The following is a 25,710-nucleotide window of genomic DNA, read 5'->3' on the forward strand; positions in this document are numbered from 1 at the left end:
GCTAAAAGATGCAGCCTTGGTTTCTCTCCTGATAACAGTTGAGTAAATCGGAATTCGTAGTTCGGCTGATTTTAGAGAAATTTTTGTACGTTTCAAAAATTGACACAGAGAAACTTTTCTGGTGAAAACCACACAATGGATTCCTATGGAAGGAAATACAAGTTACTGGTAAGTACGCTTAGAATTACTTTTCAGGGTCAGTGCTGGTCTCAAAGATGCAGCAATGGGTTCTCTCCTGATAACAGGTGAGTAAATTGGAATTCGTAGTTCGGCTGATTTTAGAGGAATATTTGTAAGTTTCAAAAATTAACACTTAGAAACTTTTCTGGTGAAAACCACATAATGGATTCCTATGGAAGGAAATGCAAGTTACTAGTAAGTACGCTTAGAATTACTTTTCAGGGTCAGTGCTGGGCTTAAAGATGCAGCCCTGGGTTCTCTCCTGATAACAGGTGAGTAAATCGGAATTCGTAGTTCGGCTGATTTTAGAGAATTTTTTGTACGTTTCAAAAATGGACACTTGGAAACTTTCCTGGTGAAAGCCACACAATGGATTCCTATGGAAGGAAATACAAGTTACTGGTAAGTACGCTTATAATTACTTTTCAGGGTAAGTGCTGGTCTCAAAGATGCAGCACTGGGTTCTCTCCTGATAACAGGTGAGTAATTTGGATTTCGTAGTTCGGCTGATTTTAGAAGAATATTTGTACGTTTCAAAAATGGACACAGAGAATCTTTTCTGGTGAAAACCACACAATGGATTCCTATGGAAGGAAATACAAGTTACTGGTAAGTACACTTAGAATTACGTTTCAGTGTCAGTGCTGGTGTCAAAGATGCAGCAATGGGTTTTCTCCTGATAACAGGTGAGTAAATTGGAATTCGTAGTTCAGCTGATTTTAGAGGAATATTTGTAAATTTTAAAAATGGACACTTGGAAACTTTCCTGGTGAAAGCCACACAATGAATTCCTATGGAAGGAAATACAAGTTCCTGGTAAGTACGCTTATAATTACTTTTCAGGGTCGGTGCTGGTCTCAAAGATGCAGCACTGGGTTCTCTCCTGATAACAGGTGAGTAAATTGGATTTCGTAGTTCGGCTGATTTTAGAAGAATATTTGTACGTTTCAAAAATGGACACGGAGAAACTTTTCTGGTGAAAACCACACAATGGATCCCTATGGAATGTAATACAAGTTACTTGTAAGTACGCTTAGAATTACTTTTCAGGGTCAGTGCTGGTCTAAAAGATGCAGCCCTGGGTTCTCTCCTGATAAAAGGTGAGCAAATTGTAATTCGTAGTTCGGCTGATTTTAGAGGAATATTTGTACATTTCAAAAATCGACACTTAGAAACGTTTCTGGTGAAAACCACACAATGGATTCCTGTGGAAGGAAATACAAGTTACTGGTAAGTACGCTTAGAATTACTTTTCAAGGTCAGTGCTGGTACAAAAGATGCAGCCCCGGGTTCTCTCTTGATAACAGGTGATTAAATCAGAATTCGTAGTTTGGATGATTTTAGAGGAATATTTGTGAGTTTCAAAAATTGACACAGAGAAACTTTTCCGGTGAAAACCACACAATGAATTCCTATGGAAGGAAATACAAGTTACTGGTAAGTACGCTTAGAATTGCTTTTCAGGGTCAGTGCTGGTCTAAAAAATGCAGCCCTGGGTTCTCTCCTGATAACAGGTGAGCAAATTGGAATTCGTAGTTCAGCTGATTTTAGAGGAATATGTGTACGTTGCAAAAATGGACACTTAGAAACTTTTCTGGTGAAAACCACACAATGGATTCCTATGGAAGGAAATACAAGATACTGGTAAGTACGCTTAGAATTACTTTTCAGGGTCAGTGCTGGTCTCAAAGATGCAGCAATGGGTTCTCTCCTGATAACAGGTGAGTAAATTGGAATTCGTAGTTCGGCTGATTTTAGAGGAATATTTGTAAGTTTCAAAAATTAACACTTAGAAACTTTTCTGGTGAAAACCACATAATGGATTCCTATGGAAGGAAATGCAAGTTACTAGTAAGTACGCTTAGAATTACTTTTCAGGGTCCGTGCTGGGCTAAAAGATGCAGCCTTGGTTTCTCTCCTGATAACCATTGAGTAAATCGGAATTCGTAGTTCGGCTGATTTTAGAGAAATTTTTGTACGTTTCAAAAATTGACACAGAGAAACTTTTCTGGTGAAAACCACACAATGGATTCCTATGGAAGGAAATACAAGTTACTGGTAAGTACGCTTAGAATTACTTTTCAGGGTCAGTGCTGGTCTCAAAGATGCAGCAATGGGTTCTCTCCTGATAACAGGTGAGTAAATTGGAATTCGTAGTTCGGCTGATTTTAGAGGAATATTTGTAAGTTTCAAAAATTAACACTTAGAAACTTTTCTGGTGAAAACCACATAATGGATTCCTATGGAAGGAAATGCAAGTTACTAGTAAGTACGCTTAGAATTACTTTTCAGGGTCAGTGCTGGGCTTAAAGATGCAGCCCTGGGTTCTCTCCTGATAACAGGTGAGTAAATCGGAATTCGTAGTTCGGCTGATTTTAGAGAAATTTTTGTACGTTTCAAAAATGGACACTTGGAAACTTTCCTGGTGAAAGCCACACAATGGATTCCTATGGAAGGAAATACAAGTTACTGGTAAGTACGCTTATAATTACTTTTCAGGGTAAGTGCTGGTCTCAAAGATGCAGCACTGGGTTCTCTCCTGATAACAGGTGAGTAATTTGCATTTCGTAGTTCGGCTGATTTTAGAAGAATATTTGTACGTTTCAAAAATGGACACAGAGAATCTTTTCTGGTGAAAACCACACAATGGATTCCTATGGAAGGAAATACAAGTTACTGGTAAGTACACTTAGAATTACTTTTCAGTGTCAGTGCTGGTGTCAAAGATGCAGCAATGGGTTTTCTCCTGATAACAGGTGAGTAAATTGGAATTCGTAGTTCAGCTGATTTTAGAGGAATATTTGTAAATTTTAAAAATGGACACTTGGAAACTTTCCTGGTGAAAGCCACACAATGAATTCCTATGGAAGGAAATACAAGTTCCTGGTAAGTACGCTTATAATTACTTTTCAGGGTCAGTGCTGGTCTCAAAGATGCAGCACTGGGTTCTCTCCTGATAACAGGTGAGTAAATTGGATTTCGTAGTTCGGCTGATTTTAGAAGAATATTTGTACGTTTCAAAAATGGACACGGAGAAACTTTTCTGGTGAAAACCACACAATGGATCCCTATGGAAGGTAATACAAGTTACTTGTAAGTACGCTTAGAATTACTTTTCAGGGTCAGTGCTGGTCTAAAAGATGCAGCCCTGGGTTCTCTCCTGATAAAAGGTGAGCAAATTGTAATTCGTAGTTCGGCTGATTTTAGAGGAATATTTGTACATTTCAAAAATCGACACTTAGAAACGTTTCTGGTGAAAACCACACAATGGATTTCTGTGGAAGGAAATACAAGTTACTGGTAAGTACGCTTAGAATTACTTTTCAAGGTCAGTGCTGGTACAAAAGATGCAGCCCCGGGTTCTCTCCTGATAACAGGTGAGTAAATTGGAATTCGTAGTTCGGATGATTTTAGAGGAATATATGTACGTTTCAAAAATGGACACTTTGAAACTTTTCTAGTGAAAACCACACAATGGATTCCTATGGAAGGAAATATAAGTTACTGGTAAGTACGCTTAGAATTACTTTTCAGGGTCAGTGCTGGTCTGAAAGATGCAGCACTGGGTTCTCTCTTGATAACAGGTGAGTAAATCGGAATTTGTAGTTCAACTGATTTTAGAGGAATATTTGTAAGTTTAAAAAATGGACACCTAGAAACATTTCTGGTGAAAACCACACAATGGATTCCAATGGAAGGAAATACAAGTTACTGGTAAGTACGCTTAGAATTACTTTTTAATGTCAGTGCTGGTCCAAAAGATGCAGCCCTGGGTTCTCTCCTGATAACAGGTGAGTCAATTGGAATTCGTAGTTTGGCTGAATTTAGAGGAATATATGTACGTTTCAAAAATGGACATTTAGAAACTTTTCTAGTGAAAACCACACAATGGATTCCTATGGAAGGAAATACAAGTTACTGGTAAGTACGCTTAGAATTGCTTTTCAGGGTCAGTGCTGGTCTAAAAAATGCAGCCCTGGGTTCTCTCCTGATAACAGGTGAGCAAATTGGAATTCGTAGTTCAGCTGATTTTAGAGGAATATGTGTACGTTGCAAAAATGGACACTTAGAAACTTTTCTGTGTGAAAACCACACAATGGATTCCTATGGAAGGAAATACAAGATACTGGTAAGTACGCTTAGAATTACTTTTCAGGGTCAGTGCTGGTCTCAAAGATGCAGCAATGGGTTCTCTCCTGATAACAGGTGAGCAAATTGGAATTCGTAGTTCGGCTGATTTTAGAGGAATATTTGTAAGTTTCAAAAATTAACACTTAGAAACTTTTCTGGTGAAAACCACATAATGGATTCCTATGGAAGGAAATGCAAGTTACTAGTAAGTACGCTTAGAATTACTTTTCAGGGTCCGTGCTGGGCTAAAAGATGCAGCCCTGGTTTCTCTCCTGATAACAGTTGAGTAAATCGGAATTCGTAGTTCGTCTGATTTTAGAGAAATTTTTGTACGTTTCAAAAATGGACACTTGGAAACTTTCCTGGTGAAAGCCACACAATGGATTCCTATGGAAGGAGATACAAGTTACTGGTAAGTACGCTTATAATTACTTTTCAGGGTAAGTGCTGGTCTCAAAGATGCAGCACTGGGTTCTCTCCTGATAACAGGTGAGTAATTTGGATTTCGTAGTTCGGCTGATTTTAGAAGAATATTTGTACGTTTCAAAAATGGACACAGAGAATCTTTTCTGGTGAAAACCACACAATGGATTCCTATGGAAGGAAATACAAGTTACTGGTAATTACGCTTAGAATTACTTTTCAGGGTCAGTGCTGGTCTAAAAAATGCAGCTCTGGGTTCTCTTCTGATAACAGATGAGTAAATCGGAATTCGTAGTTCGGCTGATTTTAGAGGAATATTTGTAAGTTTCAAAAATTGACACAGAGAAACTTTTCTGGTGAAAACCACACAATGGATTCCTATGGAAGGAAATACAAGTTACTGGTAAGTACGCTTAGAATTACTTTTCAGGGTCAGTGCTGGTCTCAAAGATGCAGCAATGGGTTCTCTCCTGATAACAGGTGAGTAAATTGGAATTCGTAGTTCGGCTGATTTTAGAGGAATATATGTAAGTTTCAAAAATTAACACTTAGAAACTTTTCTGGTGAAAACCACATAATGGATTCCTATGGAAGGAAATGCAAGTTACTAGTAAGTACGCTTAGAATTACTTTTCAGGGTCAGTGCTGGGCTTAAAGATGCAGCCCTGGGTTCTCTCCTGATAACAGGTGAGTAAATCGGAATTCGTAGTTCGGCTGATTTTAGAGAAATTTTTGTACGTTTCAAAAATGGACACTTGGAAACTTTCCTGGTGAAAGCCACACAATGGATTCCTATGGAAGGAAATATAATTTACTGGTATGTACGCTTATAATTACTTTTCAGGGTAAGTGCTGGTCTCAAAGATGCAGCACTGGGTTCTCTCCTGATAACAGGTGAGTAATTTGGATTTCGTAGTTCGGCTGATTTTAGAAGAATATTTGTACGTTTCAAAAATGGACACAGAGAATCTTTTCTGGTGAAAACCACACAATGGATTCCTATGGAAGGAAATACAAGTTACTGGTAAGTACACTTAGAATTACTTTTCAGTGTCAGTGCTGGTGTCAAAGATGCAGCAATGGGTTTTCTCCTGATAACAGGTGAGTAAATTGGATTTCGTAGTTCGGCTGATTTCAGAAGAATATTTGTACGTTTCAAAAATGGACACGGAGAAACTTTTCTGGTGAAAACCACACAATGGATAACTATGGAAGGTAATACAAGTTACTTGTAAGTACGCTTAGAATTACTTTTCAGGGTCAGTGCTGGTCTAAAAGATGCAGCCCTGGGTTCTCTCCTGATAAAAGGTGAGCAAATTGTAATTCGTAGTTCGGCTGATTTTAGAGGAATATTTGTACATTTCAAAAATCGACACTTAGAAACGTTTCTGGTGAAAACCACACAATGGATTCCTGTTGAAGGAAATACAAGTTACTGGTAAGTACGCTTAGAATTACTTTTCAAGGTCAGTGCTGGTACAAAAGATGCAGCCCCGGGTTCTCTCCTGATAACAGGTGAGTAAATTGGAATGCGTAGTTCGGATGATTTTAGAGGAATATATGTACGTTTCAAAAATGGACACTTAGAAACTTTTCTAGTGAAAACCACACAATGGATTCCTATGGAAGGAAATATAAGTTACTGGTAAGTACGCTTAGAATTACTTTTCAGGGTCAGTGCTGGTCTGAAAGATGCAGCACTGGGTTCTCTCTTGATAACAGGTGAGTAAATCGGAATTCGTAGTTCAACTGATTTTAGAGGAATATTTGTAAGTTTAAAAAATGGACACCTAGAAACATTTCTGGTGAAAACCACACAATGGATTCCAATGGAAGAAAATACAAGTTACTGTAAGTACGCTTAGAATTACTTTTCAATGTCAGTGCTGGTCCAAAAGATGCAGCCCTGGGTTCTCTCCTGATAACAGGTGTGTAAATTGGAATTCGTAGTTCGGCTGAATTTAGAGGAATATATGTACGTTTCAAAAATGGACACTTAGAAACTTTTCTAGTAAAAACCACACAATGGATTCCTATGGAAGGAAATAACAGTTACTGGTAAGTACGCTTAAAATTACTTTTCAGGGTCAGTGCTGGTCTGAAAGATGCACCACTGGGTTCTCTCCTGATAATAGGTGAGTAAATCGGAATTTGTAGTTCAACTGATTTTAGAGGAATATTTGTAAGTTTAAAAAATGGACACCTAGAAACATTTCTGGTGAAAACCACACAATGGATTCCAAAGGAAGGAAATACAAGTTACTGGTAAGTACGCTTAGAATTACTTTTTAATGTCAGTGCTGGTCCAAAAGATGCAGCCCTGGGTTCTCTCCTGATAACAGGTGAGTAAATTGGAATTCGTAGTTCGGCTGAATTTAGAGGAATATATGTACATTTCAAAAATGGACACTTAGAAACTTTTCTAGTGAAAACCACACAATGGATTCCTATGGAAGGAAATACCAGTTACTGGTAAGTACGCTTAAAATTACTTTTCAGGGTCAGTGCTGCTCTGAAAGATGCACCACTGGGTTCTCTCCTGATAACAGGTGAGTAAATCGGAATTTGTAGTTCAACTGATTTTAGAAGAATATTTGTAAGTTTAAAAAATGGACACCTAGAAACATTTCTGGTGAAAACCACACAATGGATTCCAATGGAAGGAAATACAAGTTACTGGTAAGTACGCTTAGAATTACTTTTCAGGGTCCGTGCTGAGATAAAAGATGCAGCACTGGGTTCTCTCCTGATAACAGGTGATTAAATCAGAATTCGTAGTTTGGCTGATTTTAGAGGAATATTTGTGAGTTTCAAAAATTGACACAGAGAAACTTTTCCGGTGAAAACCACACAATGAATTCCTATGGAAGGAAATACAAGTTACTGGTAAGTACGCTTAGAATTGCTTCTCAGGGTCAGTGCTGGTCTAAAAAATGCAGCCCTGGGTTCTCTCCTGATAACAGGTGAGCAAATTGGAATTCATAGTTTGGCTTATTTTAGAGGAATATTTGTACGTTTCAAAAATGGGCACTTAGAAACTTTTCTGGTGAAAACCACACAATGGATTCCTATGGAAGGAAATACAAGTTACTGGTAAGTACGCTTAGAATTACTTTTCAGGGTCAGTGCTGGTCTCAAAGATGCAGCAATGGGTTCTCTCCTGATAACAGGTGAGCAAATCGGAATTCGTAGTTTGGCTGACTTTAGAGGAATATTTGTGAGTTTCAACAATTGACACAGAGAAACTTTTCTGGTGAAAACCACACAATGAATTCCTATAGAAGGAAATACAAGTTACTGGTAAGTATGCTTAGAATTGCTTTTCAGGGTCAGTGCTGGTCTAAAAAATGCAGCCCTGGGTTCTCTCCTGATAACAGGTGAGCAAATTGGAATTCGTAGTTCGGCTGATTTTAGAGGAATATTTGTATGTTTTAAAAATTAACACTTAGAAACTTTTCTGGTGAAAACCACATAATGGATTCCTATGGAAGGAAATGCAAGTTACTAGTAAGTACGCTTAGAATTACTTTTCAGGGTCAGTGCTGGGCTAAAAGATGCAGCCCTGGGTTCTCTCCTGATAGGTGAGTAAATCGGAATTCGTAGTTCGGCTGATTTTAGAGAAATTTTTGTACGTTTCAAAAATGGACACTTGGAAACTTTCCTGGTGAAAGCCACACAATGGATTCCTATGGAAGGAAATACTAGTTACTGGTAAGTACGCTTATAATTACTTTTCAGGGTCAGTGCTGGTCTCAAAGATGCAGCACTAGGTTCTCTCCTGATAACAGGTGAGTAAATTGGATTTCGTAGTTCGGCTGATTTTAGAAGAATATTTGTACGTTTCAAAAATGGACACAGAGAAACTTTTCTAGTGAAAACCACACAATGGATTCCTATAGAAGGAAATACAAGTTACTGGTAAGTACGCTTAGAATTGCTTTTTAGGGTCAGTGCTGGTCTAAAAAATGCAGCCCTGGGTTCTCTCCTGATAACAGGTGAGCAAATTGGAATTCGTAGTTCGGCTGATTTTAGAGGAATATTTGTATGTTTCAAAAATGGACACAGAGAAACTTTTCTGGTGAAAACCACACAATGAATTCCTATGGAAGGAAATACAAGTTACTGGTAATTACGCTTAGAATTACTTTTCAGGGTCAGTGCTGGTCTAAAAAATGCAGCTCTGGGTTCTCTTCTGATAACAGATGAGTAAATCGGAATTCATAGTTCGGCTGATTTTAGAGGAATATTTGTAAGTTTCAAAAATTGACACAGAGAAACTTTTCTGGTGAAAACCACACAATGGATTCCTATGGAAGGAAATACAAGTTACTGGTAATTACGCTTAGAATTACTTTTCAGGGTCCGTGCTGAGATAAAAGATGCAGCACTGGGTTCTGTCCTGATAACAGGTGAGTAAATCGGAATTCGTAGTTTGGCTGATTTTACAGGAATATTTGTAAGTTTCAAAAATTGACACAGAGAAACTTTTCTGGTGAAAACCACACAATGAATTCCTATGGAAGGAAATACAAGTTACTGGTAATTACGCTTAGAATTACTTTTCAGGGTCAGTGCTGGTCTAAAAAATGCAGCTCTGGGTTCTCTTCTGATAACAGATGAGTAAATCGGAATTCGTAGTTCGGCTGATTTTAGAGGAATATTTGTCAGTTACAAAAATTGACACAGAGAAACTTTTCTGGTGAAAACCACACAATGGATTCCTATGGAAGGAAATACAAGTTACTGGTAAGTACGCTTAGAATTACTTTTCAGGGTCAGTGCTGGTCTCAAAGATGCAGCAATGGGTTCTCTCCTGATAACAGGTGAGTAAATCGGAATTCGTAGTTCGGCTGATTTTAGAGAAATTTTTGTACGTTTCAAAAATGGACACTTGGAAACTTTCCTGGTGAAAGCCACACAATGGATTCCTATGGAAGGAAATACAAGTTACTGGTAAGTACGCTTATAATTACTTTTCAGGGTAAGTGCTGGTCTCAAAGATGCAGCACTGGGTTCTCTCCTGATAACAGGTGAGTAAATTGGAATTCGTAGTTCGGCTGATTTTAGAGGAATATATGTACGTTTCAAAAATGGACACTTAGAAACTTTTCTAGTGAAAACCACACAATGGATTCCTATGGAAGGAAATACAAGTTACTGGTAAGTACGCTTAGAATTACTTTTCAGGGTCAGTGCTGGTCTGAAAGTTGCAGCACTGGGTTCTCTCCTGATAACAGGTGAGTAAATCGGAATTCGTAGTTCAACTGATTTTAGAGGAATATTTGTAACTTTCAAAAATGGACACCTAGAAACATTTCTGGTGAAAACCACACAATGGATTCCAATGGAAGGAAATACAAGTTACTGGTAAGTACGCTTAGAATTACTTTTCAGGGTCAGTGCTGGTCCAAAAGATGCAGCCCTGGGTTCTCTCCTGATAACAGGTGAGAAAATTGGAATTCGTAGTTCGGCTGATTTTAGAGGAATATATGTACGTTTCAAAAATGGACACTTAGAAACTTTTCTAGTGAAAACCACACAATGGATTCCTATGGAAGGAAATACAAGTTAGTGGTAAGTACGCTTAAAATTACATTTCAGGGTCAGTGCTGGTCTGAAAGATGCACCACTGGGTTCTCTCCTGATAACAGGTGAGTAAATCGGAATTTGTAGTTCAACTGATTTTAGAGGAATATTTGTAAGTTTAAAAAATGGACACCTAGAAACATTTCTGGTGAAAACCACACAATGGATTCCAATGGAAGGAAATACAAGTTACTGGTAAGTACGCTTAGAATTACTTTTTAATGTCAGTGCTGGTCCAAAAGATGCAGCCCTGGGTTCTCTCCTGATAACAGGTGAGTCAATTGGAATTCGTAGTTTGGCTGAATTTAGAGGAATATATGTACGTTTCAAAAATGGACATTTAGAAACTTTTCTAGTGAAAACCACACAATGGATTCCTATGGAAGGAAATACAAGTTACTGGTAAGTACGCTTAGAATTGCTTTTCAGGGTCAGTGCTGGTCTAAAAAATGCAGCCCTGGGTTCTCTCCTGATAACAGGTGAGCAAATTGGAATTCGTAGTTCAGCTGATTTTAGAGGAATATGTGTACGTTGCAAAAATGGACACTTAGAAACTTTTCTGGTGAAAACCACACAATGGATTCCTATGAAAGGAAATACAAGATACTGGTAAGTACGCTTAGAATTACTTTTCAGGGTCAGTGCTGGTCTCAAAGATGCAGCAATGGGTTCTCTCCTGATAACAGGTGAGCAAATTGGAATTCGTAGTTCGGCTGATTTTAGAGGAATATTTGTAAGTTTCAAAAATTAACACTTAGAAACTTTTCTGGTGAAAACCACATAATGGATTCCTATGGAAGGAAATGCAAGTTACTAGTAAGTACGCTTAGAATTACTTTTCAGGGTCCGTGCTGGGCTAAAAGATGCAGCCCTGGTTTCTCTCCTGATAACAGTTGAGTAAATCGGAATTCGTAGTTCGTCTGATTTTAGAGAAATTTTTGTACGTTTCAAAAATGGACACTTGGAAACTTTCCTGGTGAAAGCCACACAATGGATTCCTATGGAAGGAGATACAAGTTACTGGTAAGTACGCTTATAATTACTTTTCAGGGTAAGTGCTGGTCTCAAAGATGCAGCACTGGGTTCTCTCCTGATAACAGGTGAGTAATTTGGATTTCGTAGTTCGGCTGATTTTAGAAGAATATTTGTACGTTTCAAAAATGGACACAGAGAATCTTTTCTGGTGAAAACCACACAATGGATTCCTATGGAAGGAAATACAAGTTACTGGTAATTACGCTTAGAATTACTTTTCAGGGTCAGTGCTGGTCTAAAAAATGCAGCTCTGGGTTCTCTTCTGATAACAGATGAGTAAATCGGAATTCGTAGTTCGGCTGATTTTAGAGGAATATTTGTAAGTTTCAAAAATTGACACAGAGAAACTTTTCTGGTGAAAACCACACAATGGATTCCTATGGAAGGAAATACAAGTTACTGGTAAGTACGCTTAGAATTACTTTTCAGGGTCAGTGCTGGTCTCAAAGATGCAGCAATGGGTTCTCTCCTGATAACAGGTGAGTAAATTGGAATTCGTAGTTCGGCTGATTTTAGAGGAATATATGTAAGTTTCAAAAATTAACACTTAGAAACTTTTCTGGTGAAAACCACATAATGGATTCCTATGGAAGGAAATGCAAGTTACTAGTAAGTACGCTTAGAATTACTTTTCAGGGTCAGTGCTGGGCTTAAAGATGCAGCCCTGGGTTCTCTCCTGATAACAGGTGAGTAAATCGGAATTCGTAGTTTGGCTGATTTTAGAGAAATTTTTGTACGTTTCAAAAATGGACACTTGGAAACTTTCCTGGTGAAAGCCACACAATGGATTCCTATGGAAGGAAATATAATTTACTGGTATGTACGCTTATAATTACTTTTCAGGGTAAGTGCTGGTCTCAAAGATGCAGCACTGGGTTCTCTCCTGATAACAGGTGAGTAATTTGGATTTCGTAGTTCGGCTGATTTTAGAAGAATATTTGTACGTTTCAAAAATGGACACAGAGAATCTTTTCTGGTGAAAACCACACAATGGATTCCTATGGAAGGAAATACAAGTTACTGGTAAGTACACTTAGAATTACTTTTCAGTGTCAGTGCTGGTGTCAAAGATGCAGCAATGGGTTTTCTCCTGATAACAGGTGAGTAAATTGGATTTCGTAGTTCGGCTGATTTCAGAAGAATATTTGTACGTTTCAAAAATGGACACGGAGAAACTTTTCTGGTGAAAACCACACAATGGATAACTATGGAAGGTAATACAAGTTACTTGTAAGTACGCTTAGAATTACTTTTCAGGGTCAGTGCTGGTCTAAAAGATGCAGCCCTGGGTTCTCTCCTGATAAAAGGTGAGCAAATTGTAATTCGTAGTTCGGCTGATTTTAGAGGAATATTTGTACATTTCAAAAATCGACACTTAGAAACGTTTCTGGTGAAAACCACACAATGGATTCCTGTTGAAGGAAATACAAGTTACTGGTAAGTACGCTTAGAATTACTTTTCAAGGTCAGTGCTGGTACAAAAGATGCAGCCCCGGGTTCTCTCCTGATAACAGGTGAGTAAATTGGAATGCGTAGTTCGGATGATTTTAGAGGAATATATGTACGTTTCAAAAATGGACACTTAGAAACTTTTCTAGTGAAAACCACACAATGGATTCCTATGGAAGGAAATATAAGTTACTGGTAAGTACGCTTAGAATTACTTTTCAGGGTCAGTGCTGGTCTGAAAGATGCAGCACTGGGTTCTCTCTTGATAACAGGTGAGTAAATCGGAATTCGTAGTTCAACTGATTTTAGAGGAATATTTGTAAGTTTAAAAAATGGACACCTAGAAACATTTCTGGTGAAAACCACACAATGGATTCCAATGGAAGAAAATACAAGTTACTGGTAAGTACGCTTAGAATTACTTTTCAATGTCAGTGCTGGTCCAAAAGATGCAGCCCTGGGTTCTCTCCTGATAACAGGTGTGTAAATTGGAATTCGTAGTTCGGCTGAATTTAGAGGAATATATGTACGTTTCAAAAATGGACACTTAGAAACTTTTCTAGTAAAAACCACACAATGGATTCCTATGGAAGGAAATAACAGTTACTGGTAAGTACGCTTAAAATTACTTTTCAGGGTCAGTGCTGGTCTGAAAGATGCACCACTGGGTTCTCTCCTGATAATAGGTGAGTAAATCGGAATTTGTAGTTCAACTGATTTTAGAGGAATATTTGTAAGTTTAAAAAATGGACACCTAGAAACATTTCTGGTGAAAACCACACAATGGATTCCAAAGGAAGGAAATACAAGTTACTGGTAAGTACGCTTAGAATTACTTTTTAATGTCAGTGCTGGTCCAAAAGATGCAGCCCTGCGTTCTCTCCTGATAACAGGTGAGTAAATTGGAATTCGTAGTTCGGCTGAATTTAGAGGAATATATGTACATTTCAAAAATGGACACTTAGAAACTTTTCTAGTGAAAACCACACAATGGATTCCTATGGAAGGAAATACCAGTTACTGGTAAGTACGCTTAAAATTACTTTTCAGGGTCAGTGCTGCTCTGAAAGATGCACCACTGGGTTCTCTCCTGATAACAGGTGAGTAAATCGGAATTTGTAGTTCAACTGATTTTAGAAGAATATTTGTAAGTTTAAAAAATGGACACCTAGAAACATTTCTGGTGAAAACCACACAATGGATTCCAATGGAAGGAAATACAAGTTACTGGTAAGTACGCTTAGAATTACTTTTCAGGGTCCGTGCTGAGATAAAAGATGCAGCACTGGGTTCTCTCCTGATAACAGGTGATTAAATCAGAATTCGTAGTTTGGCTGATTTTAGAGGAATATTTGTGAGTTTCAAAAATTGACACAGAGAAACTTTTCCGGTGAAAACCACACAATGAATTCCTATGGAAGGAAATACAAGTTACTGGTAAGTACGCTTAGAATTGCTTCTCAGGGTCAGTGCTGGTCTAAAAAATGCAGCCCTGGGTTCTCTCCTGATAACAGGTGAGCAAATTGGAATTCATAGTTTGGCTTATTTTAGAGGAATATTTGTACGTTTCAAAAATGGGCACTTAGAAACTTTTCTGGTGAAAACCACACAATGGATTCCTATGGAAGGAAATACAAGTTACTGGTAAGTACGCTTAGAATTACTTTTCAGGGTCAGTGCTGGTCTCAAAGATGCAGCAATGGGTTCTCTCCTGATAACAGGTGAGCAAATCGGAATTCGTAGTTTGGCTGACTTTAGAGGAATATTTGTGAGTTTCAACAATTGACACAGAGAAACTTTTCTGGTGAAAACCACACAATGAATTCCTATAGAAGGAAATACAAGTTACTGGTAAGTATGCTTAGAATTGCTTTTCAGGGTCAGTGCTGGTCTAAAAAATGCAGCCCTGGGTTCTCTCCTGATAACAGGTGAGCAAATTGGAATTCGTAGTTCGGCTGATTTTAGAGGAATATTTGTATGTTTTAAAAATTAACACTTAGAAACTTTTCTGGTGAAAACCACATAATGGATTCCTATGGAAGGAAATGCAAGTTACTAGTAAGTACGCTTAGAATTACTTTTCAGGGTCAGTGCTGGGCTAAAAGATGCAGCCCTGGGTTCTCTCCTGATAGGTGAGTAAATCGGAATTCGTAGTTCGGCTGATTTTAGAGAAATTTTTGTACGTTTCAAAAATGGACACTTGGAAACTTTCCTGGTGAAAGCCACACAATGGATTCCTATGGAAGGAAATACTAGTTACTGGTAAGTACGCTTATAATTACTTTTCAGGGTCAGTGCTGGTCTCAAAGATGCAGCACTAGGTTCTCTCCTGATAACAGGTGAGTAAATTGGATTTCGTAGTTCGGCTGATTTTAGAAGAATATTTGTACGTTTCAAAAATGGACACAGAGAAACTTTTCTAGTGAAAACCACACAATGGATTCCTATAGAAGGAAATACAAGTTACTGGTAAGTACGCTTAGAATTGCTTTTTAGGGTCAGTGCTGGTCTAAAAAATGCAGCCCTGGGTTCTCTCCTGATAACAGGTGAGCAAATTGGAATTCGTAGTTCGGCTGATTTTAGAGGAATATTTGTATGTTTCAAAAATGGACACAGAGAAACTTTTCTGGTGAAAACCACACAATGAATTCCTATGGAAGGAAATACAAGTTACTGGTAATTACGCTTAGAATTACTTTTCAGGGTCAGTGCTGGTCTAAAAAATGCAGCTCTGGGTTCTCTTCTGATAACAGATGAGTAAATCGGAATTCATAGTTCGGCTGATTTTAGAGGAATATTTGTAAGTTTCAAAAATTGACACAGAGAAACTTTTCTGGTGAAAACCACACAATGGATTCCTATGGAAGGAAATACAAGTTACTGGTAATTACGCTTAGAATTACTTTTCAGGGTCCGTGCTGAGATAAAAGATGCAGCACTGGGTTCTGTCCTGATAACAGGTGAGTAAATCGGAATTCGTAGTTTGGCTGATTTTACAGGAATATTTGTAAGTTTCAAAAATTGACACAGAGAAACTTTTCTGGTGAAAACCACACAATGAATTCCTATGGAAGGAAATACAAGTTACTGGTAATTACGCTTAGAATTACTTTTCAGGGTCAGTGCTGGTCTAAAAAATGCAGCTCTGGGTTCTCTTCTGATAACAGATGAGTAAATCGGAATTCGTAGTTCGGCTGATTTTAGAGGAATATTTGTCAGTTACAAAAATTGACACAGAGAAACTTTTCTGGTGAAAACCACACAATGGATTCCTATGGAAGGAAATACAAGTTACTGGTAAGTACGCTTAGAATTACTTTTCAGGGTCAGTGCTGGTCTCAAAGATGCAGCAATGGGTTCTCTCCTGATAACAGGTGAGTAAATCGGAATTCGTAGTTCGGCTGATTTTAGAGAAATTTTTGTACGTTTCAAAAATGGACACTTGGAAACTTTCCTGGTGAAAGCCACACAATGGATTCCTATGGAAGGAAATACAAGTTACTGGTAAGTACGCTTATAATTACTTTTCAGGGTAAGTGCTGGTCTCAAAGATGCAGCACTGGGTTCTCTCCTGATAACAGGTGAGTAATTTGGATTTCGTAGTTCGGCTGATTTTAGAAGAATATTTGTACGTTTCAAAAATGGACACAGAGAATCTTTTCTGGTGAAAACCACACAATGGATTCCTATGGAAGGAAATACAAGTTACTGGTAAGTACACTTAGAATTACTTTTCAGTGTCAGTGCTGGTGTCAAAGATGCAGCAATGGGTTCTCTCCTGATAACAGGTGAGTAAATTGGAATTCGTAGTTCAGCTGATTTTAGAGGAATATTTGTAAGTTTTAAAAATTAACACTTAGAAACTTTTCTGGTGAAAACCACATAATGGATTCCTATGGAAGGAAATGCAAGTTACTAGTAAGTACGCTTAGAATTACTTGTCAGGGTCAGTGCTGGGCTAAAAGATGCAGCCCTGGGTTCTCTCCTGATAACAGGTGAGTAAATCGGAATTCGTAGTTCGGCTGATTTTAGAGGAATATTTGTGAGTTTCAAAAATTGACACAGAGAAACTTTTCTGGTGAAAACCACACAATGAATTCCTATGGAAGGAAATACAAGTTACTGATAAGTACACTTTGAATTGCTTTTCAGGGTCAGTGCTGGTCTAAAAAATACAGCCCTGGGTTCTCTCCTGATAACAGGTGAGCAAATTAGAATTCGTAGTTCGGCTGATTTTAGAGGAATATTTGTAAGTTTCAAAAATTGACACAGAGAAACTTTTCTGGTGAAAACCACACAATGGATTCCTATGGAAGGAAATACAAGTTACTGGTAAGTACGCTTAGAATTACTTTTCAGGGTCAGTGCTGGTCTCAAAGATGCAGCAATGGGTTCTATCCAGATAACAGGTGAGTAAATTGGAATTCGTAGTTCGGCTGATTTTAGAGGAATATTTGTAAGTTTCAAAAATTAACACTTAGAAACTTTTCTGGTGAAAACCACATAATGGATTCCTATGGAAGGAAATGCAAGTTACTAGTAAGTACGCTTAGAATTACTTTTCAGGGTCAGTGCTGTGCTTAAAGATGCAGCCCTGGGTTCTCTCCTGATAACAGGTGAGTAAATCGGAATTCGTAGTTCGGCTGATTTTAGAGAAATTTTTGTACGTTTCAAAAATGGACACTTGGAAACTTTCCTGGTGAAAGCCACACAATGGATTCCTATGGAAGGAAATACAAGTTACTGGTAAGTACGCTTATAATTACTTTTCAGGGTAAGTGCTGGTCTCAAAGATGCAGCACTGGGTTCTCTCCTGATAACAGGTGAGTAATTTGGATTTCGTAGTTCGGCTGATTTTAGAAGAATATTTGTACGTTTCAAAAATGGACACAGAGAATCTTTTCTGGTGAAAACCACACAATGGATTCCTATGGAAGGAAATACAAGTTACTGGTAAGTACACTTAGAATTACTTTTCAGTGTCAGTGCTGGTGTCAAAGATGCAGCAATGGGTTCTCTCCTGATAACAGGTGAGTAAATTGGAATTCGTAGTTCAGCTGATTTTAGAGGAATATTTGTAAGTTTTAAAAATTAACACTTAGAAACTTTTCTGGTGAAAACCACACAATGAATTCCTATGGAAGGAAATACAAGTTACTGATAAGTACACTTTGAATTGCTTTTCAGGGTCAGTGCTGGTCTAAAAAATACAGCCCTGGGTTCTCTCCTGATAACAGGTGAGCAAATTAGAATTCGTAGTTCGGCTGATTTTAGAGGAATATTTGTAAGTTTCAAAAATTGACACAGAGAAACTTTTCTGGTGAAAACCACACAATGGATTCCTATGGAAGGAAATACAAGTTACTGGTAAGTACGCTTAGAATTACTTTTCAGGGTCAGTGCTGGTCTCAAAGATGCAGCAATGGGTTCTCTCCTGATAACAGGTGAGTAAATTGGAATTCGTAGTTCGGCTGATATTAGAGGAATATTTGTAAGTTTCAAAAATTAACACTTAGAAACTTTTCTGGTGAAAACCACATAATGGATTCCTATGGAAGGAAATGCAAGTTACTAGTAAGTACGCTTAGAATTACTTTTCAGGGTCAGTGCTGGGCTAAAAGATTCAGCCCTGGGTTCTCTCCTGATAACAGGTGAGTAAATCGGAATTCGTAGTTCGGGTGATTTTAGAGAAATTTTTGTACGTTTCAAAAATGGACACTTGGAAACTTTCCTGGTGAAAGCCACACAATGGATTCCTATGGAAGGAAATACAAGTTACTGGTAAGTACGCTTATAATTACTTTTCAGGGTAAGTGCTGGTCTCAAAGATGCAGCACTGGGTTCTCTCCTGATAACAGGTGAGTAAATTGGATTTCGTAGTTCGGCTGATTTTAGAAGAATATTTGTACGTTTCAAAAATGGACACAGAGAATCTTTTCTGGTGAAAACCACACAATGGATTCCTATGGAAGGAAATACAAGTTACTGGTAAGTACGCTTAGAATTACTTTTCGGTGTCAGTGCTGGTGTCAAAGATGCCTCAATGGGTTCTCTCCTGATAACAGGTGAGTAAATTGGAATTCGTAGTTCAGCTGATTTTAGAGGAATATTTGTAAGTTTTAAAAATTAACACTTAGAAACTTTTCTGGTGAAAACCACATAATGGATTCCTATGGAAGGAAATGCAAGTTACTAGTAAGTACGCTTAGAATTACTTGTCAGGGTCAGTGCTGGGCTAAAAGATGCAGCCCTGGGTTCTCTCCTGATAACAGGTGAGTAAATCGGAATTCGTAGTTCGGCTGATTTTAGAGGAATATTTGTGAGTTTCAAAAATTGACACAGTGAAACTTTTCTGGTGAAAACCACACAATGAATTCCTATGGAAGGAAATACAAGTTACTGGTAAGTACACTTTGAATTGCTTTTCAGGGTCAGTGCTGGTCTAAAAAATGCAGCCCTGGGTTCTCTCCTGATAACAGGTGAGCAAATTAGAATTCGTAGTTCGGCTGATTTTAGAGGAATATTTGTAAGTTTCAAAAATTGACACAGAGAAACTTTTCTGGTGAAAACCACACAATGGATTCCTATGGAAGGAAATACAAGTTACTGGTAAGTACGCTTAGAATTACTTTTCAGGTCAGTGCTGGTCTCAAAGATGCAGCAATGGGTTCTCTCCTGATAACAGGTGAGTAAATTGGAATTCGTAGTTCGGCTGATATTAGAGGAATATTTGTAAGTTTCAAAAATTAACACTTAGAAACTTTTCTGGTGAAAACCACATAATGGATTCCTATGGAAGGAAATGCAAGTTACTAGTAAGTACGCTTAGAATTACTTTTCAGGGTCAGTGCTGGGCTAAAAGATTCAGCCCTGGGTTCTCTCCTGATAACAGGTGAGTACATCGGAATTCGTAGTTCGGGTGATTTTAGAGAAATTTTTGTACGTTTCAAAAATGGACACTTGGAAACTTTCCTGGTGAAAGCCACACAATGGATTCCTATGGAAGGAAATACAAGTTACTGGTAAGTACGCTTATAATTACTTTTCAGGGTAAGTGCTGGTCTCAAAGATGCAGCACTGGGTTCTCTCCTGATAACAGGTGAGTAAATTGGATTTCGTAGTTCGGCTGATTTTAGAAGAATATTTGTACGTTTCAAAAATGGACACAGAGAATCTTTTCAGGTGAAAACCACACAATGGATTCCTATGGAAGGAAATACAAGTTACTGGTAAGTACGCTTAGAATTACTTTTCAGTGTCAGTGCTGGTGTCAAAGATGCCTCAATGGGTTCTCTCCTGATAACAGGTGAGTAAATTGGAATTCGTAGTTCAGCTGATTTTAGAGGAATATTTGTAAGTTTCAAAAATTAACACTTAGAAACTTTTCTGGTGAAAACCACATAATGGATTCCTATGGAAGGAAATGCAAGTTACTAGTAAGTACGCTTAGAATTACTTTTCAGGGTCAGTGCAGGGCTAAAAGATGCAGCCCTGGGTTCTCTCCTGATAACAGGTGAGTAAATCGAAATTCGTAGTTCGGCTGATTTTAGAGGAATATTTGTGAGTTTCAAAAATTGACACAGAGAAACTTTTCTGGTGAAAACCACACAATGAATTCCTATGGAAGGAAATACAAGTTACTGGTAAGTACACTTAGAATTGCTTTTCAGGGTCAGTGCTGGTCTAAAAATGCAGCCCTGGGTTCTCTCCTGATAACAGGTGAGTAAATCGGAATTCGTAGTTCGGCTGATTTTAGAGGAATATTTGTGAGTTTCAAAAATTGACACAGAGAAACTTTTCTGGTGAAAACCACACAATGAATTCCTATGGAAGGAAATACAAGTTACTGGTAAGTACACTTTGAATTGCTTTTCAGGGTCAGTGCTGGTCTAAAAAATGCAGCCCTGGGTTCTCTCCTGATAACAGGTGAGCAAATTAGAATTCGTAGTTCGGCTGATTTTAGAGGAATATTTGTAAGTTTCAAAAATTGACACAGAGAAACTTTTCTGGTGAAAACCACACAATGGATTCCTATGGAAGGAAATACAAGTTACTGGTAAGTACGCTTAGAATTACTTTTCAGGTCAGTGCTGGTCTCAAAGATGCAGCAATGGGTTCTCTCCTGATAACAGGTGAGTAAATTGGAATTCGTAGTTCGGCTGATATTAGAGGAATATTTGTAAGTTTCAAAAATTAACACAGAAACTTTTCTGGTGAAAACCACATAATGGATTCCTATGGAAGGAAATGCAAGTTACTAGTAAGTACGCTTAGAATTACTTTTCAGGGTCAGTGCTGGGCTAAAAGATTCAGCCCTGGGTTCTCTCCTGATAACAGGTGAGTAAATCGGAATTCGTAGTTCGGGTGATTTTAGAGAAATTTTTGTACGTTTCAAAAATGGACACTTAGAAACTTTCCTGGTGAAAGCCACACAATGGATTCCTATGGAAGGAAATACAAGTTACTGGTAAGTACGCTTATAATTACTTTTCAGGGTAAGTGCTGGTCTCAAAGATGCAGCACTGGGTTCTCTCCTGATAACAGGTGAGTAAATTGGATTTCGTAGTTCGGCTGATTTTAGAAGAATATTTGTACGTTTCAAAAATGGACACAGAGAATCTTTTCTGGTGAAAACCACACAATGGATTCCTATGGAAGGAAATACAAGTTACTGGTAAGTACGCTTAGAATTACTTTTCAGTGTCAGTGCTGGTGTCAAAGATGCCTCAATGGGTTCTCTCCTGATAACAGGTGAGTAAATTGGAATTCGTAGTTCAGCTGATTTTAGAGGAATATTTGTAAGTTTCAAAAATTAACGCTTAGAAACTTTTCTGGTGAAAACCACATAATGGATTCCTATGGAAGGAAATGCAAGTTACTAGTAAGTACGCTTAGAATTACTTTTCAGGGTCAGTGCAGGGATAAAAGATGCAGCCCTGGGTTCTCTCCTGATAACAGGTGAGTACATCGAAATTCGTAGTTCGGCTGATTTTAGAGGAATATTTGTGAGTTTCAAAAATTGACACAGAGAAACTTTTCTGGTGAAAACCACACAATGAATTCCTATGGAAGGAAATACAAGTTACTGGTAAGTACGCTTAGAATTACTTTTCAGGGTCAGTGCTGGTCCAAAAGATGCAGCCCTGGGTTCTCTCCTGATAACAAGTGAGAAAATTGGAATTCGTAGTTCGGCTGATTTTAGAGGAATATTTGTAAGTTTCAAAAATTAACACTTAGAAACTTTTCTGGTGAAAACCACATAATGGATTCCTATGGAAGGAAATGCAAGTTACTAGTAAGTACGCTTAGAATTACTTTTCAGGGTCAGTGCTGGGCTAAAAGATGCAGCCCTGGGTTCTCTCCTGATAACAGGTGAGTAAATCGAAATTCGTAGTTCGGCTGATTTTAGAGGAATATTTGTGAGTTTCAAAAATTGACACAGAGAAACTTTTCTGGTGAAAACCACACAATGAATTCCTATGGAAGAAAATACAAGTTACTGGTAAGTACACTTAGAATTGCTTTTCAGGGTCAGTGCCGGTCTAAAAAATGCAGCCCTGGGTTCTCTCCTGATAACAGGTGAGCAAATTGGAATTCGTAGTTCGGCTGATTTTAGAGGAATATTTGTACGTTTAAAAAATGGACACTTGGAAACTTTTCTGGTGAAAACCACACAATTGATTCCTATGGAAGGAAATACAAGTTAGTGGTAAGTACGCTTAGAATTACTTTTCAGGGTCAGTGCTGGTCTAAAAGATGCAGCCCTGGGTTCTCTCCTGATAAAAGGTGAGCAAATTGGAATTCATAGTTCGGCTGATTTTAGAGGAATATTTGTACATTTCAAAAATCGACACTTAGAAACGTTTCTGGTGAAAACCACACAATGGATTCCTATGGAAGGAAATACAAGTTACTGGTCAGTATGCTTAGAATTACTTTTCAAGGTCAGTGCTGGTCCAAAAGATGCAGCCCCGGGTTCTCTCCTGATAACAGGTGAGTAAATTGGAATTCGTAGTTCGGCTGATTTTAGAGGAATATATGTACGTTTCAAAAATGGACACTTAGAAACTTTTCTAGTGAAAACCACACAATGGATTCCTATGGAAGGAAATACAAGTTACTGGTAAGTACGCTTAGAATTACTTTTCAGGGTCAGTGCTGGTCTGAAAGTTGCAGCACTGGGTTCTCTCCTGATAACAGGTGAGTAAATCGGAATTCGTAGTTCAACTGATTTTAGAGGAATATTTGTAACTTTCAAAAATGGACACCTAGAAACATTTCTGGTGAAAACCACACAATGGATTCCAATGGAAGGAAATACAAGTCACTGGTAAGTACGCTTAGAATTACTTTTCAGGGTCAGTGCTGGTCCAAAAGATGCAGCCCTGGGTTCTCTCCTGATAACAGGTGAGAAAATTGGAATTCGTAGTTCGGCTGATTTTAGAGGAATATATGTACGTTTCAAAAATGGACACTTAGAAACTTTTCTAGTGAAAACCACACAATGGATTCCTATGGAAGGAAATACAAGTTAGTGGTAAGTACGCTTAAAATTACATTTCAGGGTCAGTGCTGGTCTGAAAGATGCACCACTGGGTTCTCTCCTGATAACAGGTGAGTAAATCGGAATTTGTAGTTCAACTGATTTTAGAGGAATATTTGTAAGTTTAAAAAATGGACACCTAGAAACATTTCTGGTGAAAACCACACAATGGATTCCTATGGAAGGAAATACAAGTTACTGGTAAGTACGCTTAGAATTACTTTTCAGGGTCAGTGCTGGTCTCAAAGATGCAGCAATGGGTTCTGTCCTGATAACAGGTGAGCAAATCGGAATTCGTAGTTTGGCTGATTTTAGAGGAATATTTGTGAGTTTCAAAAATTGACACAGAGAAAATTTTCTGGTGAAAACCACACAATGAATTCCTATAGAAGGAAATACAAGTTACTGGTAAGTACGCTTAGAATTGCTTTTCAGGGTCAGTGCTGGTCTAAAAATTGCAGCCCTGGGTTCTCTCCTGATAACAGGTGAGCAAATTGGAATTCGTAGTTCGGCTGATTTTAGAGGAATATTTGTACGTTTCAAAAATGGACACTTAGAAACTTTTCTGGTGAAAACCACACAATGGATTCCTATGGAAGGAAATACAAGTTACTGGTAAGTACGCTTAGAATTACATTTCAAGGTCAGTGCTGGTACAAAAGATGCAGCCCCGGGTTCTCTCCTGATAACAGGTGAGTAAATCGGAATTCGTAGTTCGGCTGATTTTAGAGGAATATTTGTGAGTTTCAAAAATTGACAAAGAGAAATTTTTCTGGTGAAAACCACACAATGAATTCCTATGGAAGGAAATACAAGTTACTGGTAAGTACGCTTAGAATTGCTTTTCAGGGTCAGTGCTGGTCTAAAAAATGCAGCCCTGTGTTCTCTCCTGATAACAGATGAGCAAATTGGAATTCGTAGTTCGGCTGATTTTAGAGGAATATTTGTACGTTTCAAAAATGGACACTTAGAAACTTTTCTGGTGAAAACCACACAATGGATTCCTATGGAAGGAAATACAAGTTTCTGGTAAGTATGCTTAGAATTACTTTTCAGGGTCAGTGCTGGTCTCAAAGATGCAGCAATGGGTTCTCTCCTGATAACAGGTGAGCATATTGGAATTCGTAGTTCGGCCGATTTTAGAGGAATATTTGTACATTTCAAAAATGGACACTTGGAAACTTTTCTGGTGAAAACCACACAATGGATTCCTATGGAAGGAAATACAAGTTAGTGGTAAGTACGCTTAGAATTACTTTTCAGGGTCAGTGCTGGTCTAAAAGATGCAGCCCTGGGTTCTCTCCTGATAAAAGGTGAGCAAATTGGAATTCGTAGTTCGGCTGATTTTAGAGGAATATTTGTACATTTCAACAATCGACACTTAGAAACATTTCTGGTGAAAACCACACAATGGATTCCTAGGGAAGGAAATACAAGTTACTGGTAAGTACGCTTAGAATTACTTTTCAAGGTCAGTGCTGGTACAAAAGATGCAGCCCCAGGTTCTCTCCTGATAACAGGTGAGTAAATTGGAATTCGTAGTTCGGCTGATTTTAGAGGAATATATGTATGTTTCAAAAATGGACACTTAGAAACTTTTCTAGTGAAAACCACACAATGGATTCCTATGAAAGGAAATACAAGTTACTGGTAAGTACGCTTAGAATTACTTTTCAGGGTCAGTGCTGGTCCAAAAGATGCAGCCCCGGGTTCTCTCCTGATAACAGGTGAGAAAATTGGAATTCGTAGTTCGGCTGATTTTAGAGGAATATATGTACGTTTCAAAAACGGACACTTAGAAACTTTTCTAGTGAAAACCACACAATGGATTCCTATGGAAGGAAATACAAGTTACTGGTAAGTACGCTTAGAATTACTTTTCAGGGTCAGTGCTGGTCTGAAAGATGCAGCACTGGGTTCTCTCCTGATAACGGGTGAGTAAATCGGAATTCGTAGTTCAACTGATTTTAGGGGAATATTTGTAAGTTTCAAAAATGGACACCTAGAAACATTTCTGGTGAAAACCACACAATGGATTCCAATGAAAGGAAATACAAGTTACTGGTAAGTATGCTTAGAATTACTTTTCAATGTCAGTGCTGGTCCAAAAGATGCAGCCCTGGGTTCTCTCCTGATAACAGGTGAGTAAATTGGAATTCGTAGTTCGGCTGAACTTAGAGGAATATATGTACGTTTCAAAAATGGACACTTAGAAACTTTTCTAGTGAAAACCACACAATGGATTCCTATGGAAGGAAATAACAGTTACTGGTAAGTACGCTTAAAATTACTTTTCAGGGTCAGTGCTGGTCTGAAAGATGCACCACTGGGTTCTCTCCTGATAACAGGTGAGTAAATCGGAA

Source organism: Triturus cristatus, chromosome 5_2 (genome assembly GCF_964204655.1).
Source record: "Triturus cristatus chromosome 5_2, aTriCri1.1, whole genome shotgun sequence".
In the NCBI taxonomy this organism is placed as follows: domain Eukaryota; kingdom Metazoa; phylum Chordata; class Amphibia; order Caudata; family Salamandridae; genus Triturus; species Triturus cristatus.